The sequence below is a fragment of the Camellia sinensis genome, unplaced genomic scaffold (assembly GCF_055761805.1).
Source record: "Camellia sinensis isolate YWXY unplaced genomic scaffold, ASM5576180v1 Unanchor2, whole genome shotgun sequence".
Classification (NCBI taxonomy): domain Eukaryota; kingdom Viridiplantae; phylum Streptophyta; class Magnoliopsida; order Ericales; family Theaceae; genus Camellia; species Camellia sinensis.
Genome location: NW_028129079.1, coordinates 1,764,602 through 1,771,486, shown reverse-complemented (window position 1 = coordinate 1,771,486; position 6,885 = coordinate 1,764,602).

Here is a 6,885-nt window from a genome sequence, read left to right as displayed (position 1 = left end):
AGTCGGCTGGTTTGTGTGAGAGAGGGAGGTTCTTTGGTAATGGCTGCGGGGCCAGGGGCTTCAGATGCCCTTTCTTGATCAAAACCCCTAGAGCCTTTGACAAAGGCATATGAAGTGGGGTGAAAACCCTCTTGACTCGAGGTGGGTACTTGGTTCCTTGTGGGCTACTTCCGGATGCACCGGTGAATGGGGTAGCTGTTTTTGATACGGTGGTAGTAACCATGCCCACATCAGAAGATCTTGCAGCTGCATCACCACTGGTGGTCGCATTCGAACTGCGGGAAAACGCCCTCCTGGGCTGCTCCTTCTCCTGGTCAAAAAGGCCCTGCTTCATAGCGTCCTCGATCTGTACTCCCATCTCATGCAAATCTGAAAAGGTAGGTTAGGGGAGCACGATCATTTTCTGCATTAGCTTGGGCTGGAGATTGCGCACAATCATTCGAATTTGATCTTTGTCAGTGGGCCTAAGGGTCATCATTGAAGCCTTGGCCCTCCAGCGGGCTACGAATTCTGAGAAGCTCTCCTTCGGCTCCTGCCTCATCGTCTCAAGATCACGGGTCGTAATCTCGATTTGGGTATTGTATGAATATTGCGCGACGAAGGCTTCGGCCATCTCCTCCCAGCTTCGTTTTACTGAATCCTCCAATTTGGCATACCAGGTGACCGCAATACCCGACAGGGTCCTGCCAAAAAGGGAGAGCTTCTGTAATCTTGTCAAGCCCATCGGGCGCAAAACATCTGAAAACAAGCTCAGGTGGACTATGGGATCTCCTGACCCATCAAAACGGTCGATGTGAGGCATCTTGAACCTGTCCGGCAGAGTTACAGCTGCGTCGGTGTACCCGTCCTCAATGCCCGGGATGGACTTTGCCCCCTGGGATTTCTTGAACAACTTTTCAAGCTTGCTCAACTTCAACGCTGTGGGGTCGACCTCGAACTCGAAGGGAGAGTCCAGTAGATTGGTAGGTGTTTTGGATAGTTGAGGTAAAATTGGGGGCGGAGCCGGCCCGCCTGGAATGTCCGTATCATCCTGGACGTTTGGCGTCTCCCCAGGTGCTGGAGCTCCTGCTGGGGGAGGGACTTGTTGTGAAGCGGACGCGCCACTTTGCTATTGCAGCTTGATGATGAGCTCGGCCTGCTGAGCCATGATCGCAGCCTGCTGTTTGGTAAATTCCTCCTGACGGGCAGCATCCTGTTTCATGAGTTTCATACTTTCTTGCATCTGACGCATCATGGCCTCCATCCCTGACGTGTTCTGCTGTTCCATCTGACTGATTGGTATCTATCCCTGCAGTAGAAACTGAGACCTCAGCCTAACTATTCACTGGTGGGGTGGATAAGGGCCACTGATCTTGTAACTGCTGAACTGGTGATTTGTGCCCGACTAGGCCTTTTACCCCGCCTCTGGCAAAGGAACACTGATTGCCCTTGAACTGAATCTCTGACCTGACAAAGTCTATCAGCACAAGTTCGATGAACCTCGGGGGATATCGGAGTCTTCTGAAGCTATGGTTCCCAGACTACCCTAGCAAAAGAGAAAACAGACAGTATCTCAGCCTGATTCCATCTGAACAGATACGAGCATAGTTGAATGAGTGTGCCCTCTACTGAATTCTGCCCCAAAATTAGGCCTGTAAACTGTTACCCTCGGGTAAAACTGATTCTTCCAAATACTGATGCCCGCAGGCCTGATGCCCAAACTTGTAAACTGATACATGCATTCCTGTAGAGACACACTCTAAAGCACATAACAGATAAGTGAGAGCCGAAACACCCCTATGTTGGGGTAAGGTTTCCCTGTCCTATTTTGTCAGGAGCTAGGGTTTCACTACGCACGCAGCGGTTTCAAACAACCTATAAACGGGTAAGCAACCTGTCCTTGTTTGGAATGGTCACTACGGATCCGAATATGCACTAAGTCGAATGGTCAAAGAGGGTGCCCCGGTAAAACCAGGGTTTGTGTTCCCATACTGGCTATAGCGACCCCGGTCTTTTCCCGTTTGATTATTGTATCCGGACATAGGTTCCGTAGATTCTGTCATTGTATATTTGTTGTTGTTGTTGTCCCTTATTTTCTCATTTGGAATTATAGGATGTGTTTGGGCAGGTTTGTTTCAGGTTGGTAGGGTTTAGAAACCAAGTGTTGCTGTCCAGAATTTTGGATCTTCGCTCGAGCGAGGAGTTTGTCGCTCGAGCGAGATGTCGTTTTGGTTCTTCGCTCGAGCCGGGGTTTGGTAGCTCGAGCGAGAGTTTGTGTCTGGTTTGGACCAGTAGCTTTGCATTCTTAGCTCGAGCGAGCTTTTCTTCGCTCGAGCGAGTTAGTTCATTCTTCGCTCGAGCGATAGTTCCTTCGCTCAAGCGTGTGTCTGGTTACAGACCTGAGAGTTTGAGTTCTTCGCTCAAGCGATATTTCTTTCGCTCGAGCGAGCTTTTGGGGTTGTTTGCTCGAGCAAGGTTTTCTTGGCTCGAGCGTAGCTTTTCTGTGTCTGGTCGCTCGAGCGACCAAGTCTTCGCTCAAGCGAGCCTGTCAGGTTTAAATAGGCAGCAACGTGTTTCAGATCAGTTTTTCATTCCCTTTCAGATTCCAAAACCCTAGGTACGAGTTTTCTCTCCCTCTACACACCTTCTCTCTTAGGATTGATCTACTTAGAGTGAGTTTCTACCTTAGATCCTTTATTAAAAAGATAGAGTGGGTCGAGGGCTTCCATTTAATCTGAATTGTTGGTAGTTTGGAGCACTTTGGAGTTTGGGTCTTCATCTCCATCTTCTCTTTTGGGGCTATTTCTTCGAGGTAGGGATTTCCTACTCCATCTTATAAGTTTTGTTCTAAGTTTTAGTATTTTGATATGTTGGGGGTACTTTGGTAATTTTGGGAAAAACCTTAGTTGTATTAATTAATTAATTTGTATAATTAATTTAAGGGAATTGGGGAATTTGGTTAAATTCATGAAATTGGGGAATTTATTGATTAAATGGTGTAGTTGGATAATTTAAATCACTCGCCTTTGGAATTGTTGATATATATTTATTTCCAAGTCTAGAAATAACTGTTTTGGGCTATCGGTGGAGGATAGTCGTGATTGTTGTAGACAATGCATGTGGATTAGGTATAACTGAAACTAATCACATTAGTTGAGTCATTAATTTTGACTGTTGAATTAATACAGACATTATGTGTATTGATTGTGTGATGTATATGTTATGGGTTTACATACTTTGTTTTGTGTGGGAGGAGATAGAGGATGTACTCCACGGTTTAGGGGAAGATAGGGGATGGACCTCTAAACCGGATTTTGTTTGGGAGAAGATAGGGGATGGACTCCATTAGCATCACTTTTATGTGTGCTTATCTATATTGAAGTGTTTTATTGATACAGCACTAAAATGTGTATCAAACTGGAAGTATGAAGTGTTTTGATTTGAGCTTGAGTCTCATTTGTTTGTTGATATTGGAGGAATGTGAATATGATATACATAATTCATTGTGGTAAGTTTGGCCAGGCTCTGAGCCATGTTGATAAAGTTGGAAAGTAAAACGTGTCTTAGACAATAGTGTCATGAGACTGTAAAACGGAGTAATTGATTATCTTGGTTAACCATCTGTTGAATGCTATTTCTTTATTCATTGCTTATATGTGGTTTAATATATTTCTACTGGGTTGTGGCTCACCCTATATGGGAACATCATTTTCAGGTTCAGGTGATAAGCTACCTCCAAGGACTTAGCTTGGAAGGGACTTGGATTTTGAAGACTATCTTTAGTTAATTGTCTTTATTTATTAGTACATGTAAACATCCAAGCCTAGGGCTTTTCTTGTATTGAGTTAGAACTCATCTTTTTGTATGCAAGTGTTGGCTTGGAAAGATGTAAGCCTGTAGGACATTTTATTCGATGTTACATGTAAAGCTTTTATTTAGTAATACTCTGATGAATGAATTAATAAATTGTTTTCTTTAAATAATGCATGTCAATGATATATATATATATATAATGGGTTGATTTTGAGGGCGTTACAACTTGGTATCAGAGCGTACCGGGTTTGAATACTTTGGGTACGTGGGAAGTGATTAGTATCACATTGGGTTCGTCTCATTTCATAGAGACTTAGTGTAATGTTATATGCTTATGTGATAACATGTTTATGTGCTTATGTGGGTATGGAATGTAGTTTCTAGGATGTTGATTGGACCCTTGAGTTTCTAGTAGTCTTGTTGGAAAGGCACTTGATCACTGCTGCTTCCAACCGGAACTATAGTAACGCATTGGGACTATCATTATCCGGGAATGAAATTCGTAGGTGCTTATGTGATTATGTGCTTACGTGGAATGTATTATTGTTGTCCATTGCATTAGGACGCGAGTGTTTAGCTTCGACACATTTATTAATGTGCTAATGTCTTTGTTTCCTTTATTAGGATGTCAGGACGAGGACGAGGACGAGGACGCGGTAGGCGTGGTAGGCCGGGTAGGCAGGAGGTGCCTGTGCCAGAGGAGATTCCGGCAGTTCAGGAGGGAATTGGGCAGGCCAATGCGGCCGAGCCAGTAGGCCAGCAGGCTATGGGCGCTTTAGCCCGAGAGATAGCAGGGGCATTCAGGGAGTCAGTAGGCATCCTCAGAGCTGAGAATCAAGCTCGGGATGTTGCTGCTGATGCAAGACCTTCCTTTCTGAAGAGGGAGTTCTTCCGGTCTAATTCGGATGAATTTGTGGGTGATCCTAAAGAGCCGCTTAAGGCAGATGAATGGCTCGAACAGACAACGAAGACGTTTGAGATGCTTGGCATCGAAGACGAGGGGTTGAAAGTGACCTTGGCATCTTTCCAGTTGAAGGGGGATGCAGGTCAGTGGTGGAAGTTTACTAAGGGGCGTATAGGAGGTACGTGGGAGGCTTTTGTGAATGCTTTCCAGGAGAAGTTCTTATCTCCAGCAGTCAGGGAGAAGCTGCGAGACCAGTTTTGTCAGCTTAAGCAGGCGAGTTCTTCAGTGGCCGAATTTGAGGCTGCATTCACTAGTTTGTCCAGGTTTGCACCAGAGTTGGTGGCGTCTGAGGAACGCCGTTGTATTGAGTTTGAGAAGAAGTTGAGGCGTGGCCTCAAGCTGAGAGTTGGGGGAACTATGATTCGGGATTATGGGCGTATGGTTGATGCTGTAGCCCACATGGAAATCATGATGCAGGAGGAGGAGGAAGGACAGAAGGGCTCCAAGAGGAGTCAGGATGGTCAGAGTGATGGTAGGAGACAGAAGGGTTTTAATCCTCAGCAGTCTCAGGGTAGCTTTTCTAGATCGACTTTTCTTGTGCCGAGTGCTAGTTCGGGGAAAGGCAGTCAGGGAGACATTACCTGTTTCAAGTGTGGCCAGCTGGGCCACAAGTCTCCAGTTTGTCCTCAGAGGGGAGGAGTGCAGAGAGCAGCATCATCTTCGGCTCGATCTCAGAGCCAGAGTCAGGGTAGAGGTCAGCCACTCTCGTGTTATCAGTGTGGTTAGCCAGGGCATATGAAGAGGTATTGCCCGCAGTTGGGTGACACATCTGGTGCATCTGGTTTGAGGCCGATTCAGGGTCAGCAGCCAGCTCAGTCGGGTCAGGCCTCGAGGGCCAATCAGGGGGCTTCATCGTCTCAGTCGGTGCAGCAATCTTATGCTCCTAGGGTTGAGCAAGTTGATCAGAGGTCGTCTGGGCGCGTGTATGCTGTTACCGCGCAGGATCTTGTGCCAGCACCATCAGTTGTGAGAGGTACCTTCTTGTTTTGCAACTCGGTTGCTAATGTTTTGATTGATACGGGTGCATCTCATTCCTTTGTGTCTGCTGCATTTGCATCTGTTTTGGAGTTGGAGTTAGCACAGCTAGCATCTCCTATTTGTGTAGTGTCACCTCTTGGGGGTGAATTGATTTTGAAACAAGGTGTTAGGGGTTGTGATATAGAGGTTGATTATCATAGAATTCCATTTTCCTTTGTAGTTATGCCTATGAGGGGTTTCGATGTTATTTTGGGTATGGACTGGTTATCGTCATACCGGGCAGTTATTGATTGCTACCGCCAGAGGGTCACTTGTTGTACCGTGAGCGGAGAGTATTTTCATTTTCTAGGGGATCGGGTTGGGGATGTGTTGCCACCGGGGTATATTCCGCAAGGACGGAGTGAGCTTAGTGGTCTACTTGCCAACCTTTCGATTAGTGAAGATGATGAGACTCAGATTGTGTTACCAAGGGTGGTTTGTGAGTACTCGGACGTCTTTCCCGAGGATCTTGTTGGTTTGCCACCACATCGGGAGATTGAATTCTCTATTGACCTAGTGCCCGGCACGGCGCCAATTTCTATGGCACCTTATCGTTTTGCCCCAGCCGAGTTAGTTGAGTTGAAGATTCAGCTCCAGGAGTTACTAGACAAGGGTTTTATACGTCCTAGTGTTTCGCCGTGGGGAGCACCGGCCCTCTTTGTTAAAAAGAAAGGTGGTGCTTTGAGACTTTGTATAGATTATCAGAAGTTAAATCAGGCTACGGTTAAGAATAAGTACCCTATGCCTCGTATCGATGATCTGTTCGATCAGTTGAAGGGTTCCCGTTGTTTCTCGAAGATAGATTTGAGATCGGGTTATCATCAGTTAAGAGTCAGGGAGGAGGATATTCCAAAGACGGCATTCCGTACGCGGTATGGCCACTATGAGTTTTTGGTGATGCCATTTGGGCTCACCAATGCACCGGTAGTTTTTATGGATTTGATGAACCGAATATTCCGGGAATTTTTAGATCATTTTGTAGTCGTCTTCGTGGACGACATCCTTATCTATTCACCTTCTGAGGAGAAGCACAAGGAACACTTGAGAGTGGTGCTTGAGTTACTTAGAGCCCATAAGCTTTATGCTAAGTTTGGGAAGTGTGAGTTCTGGTT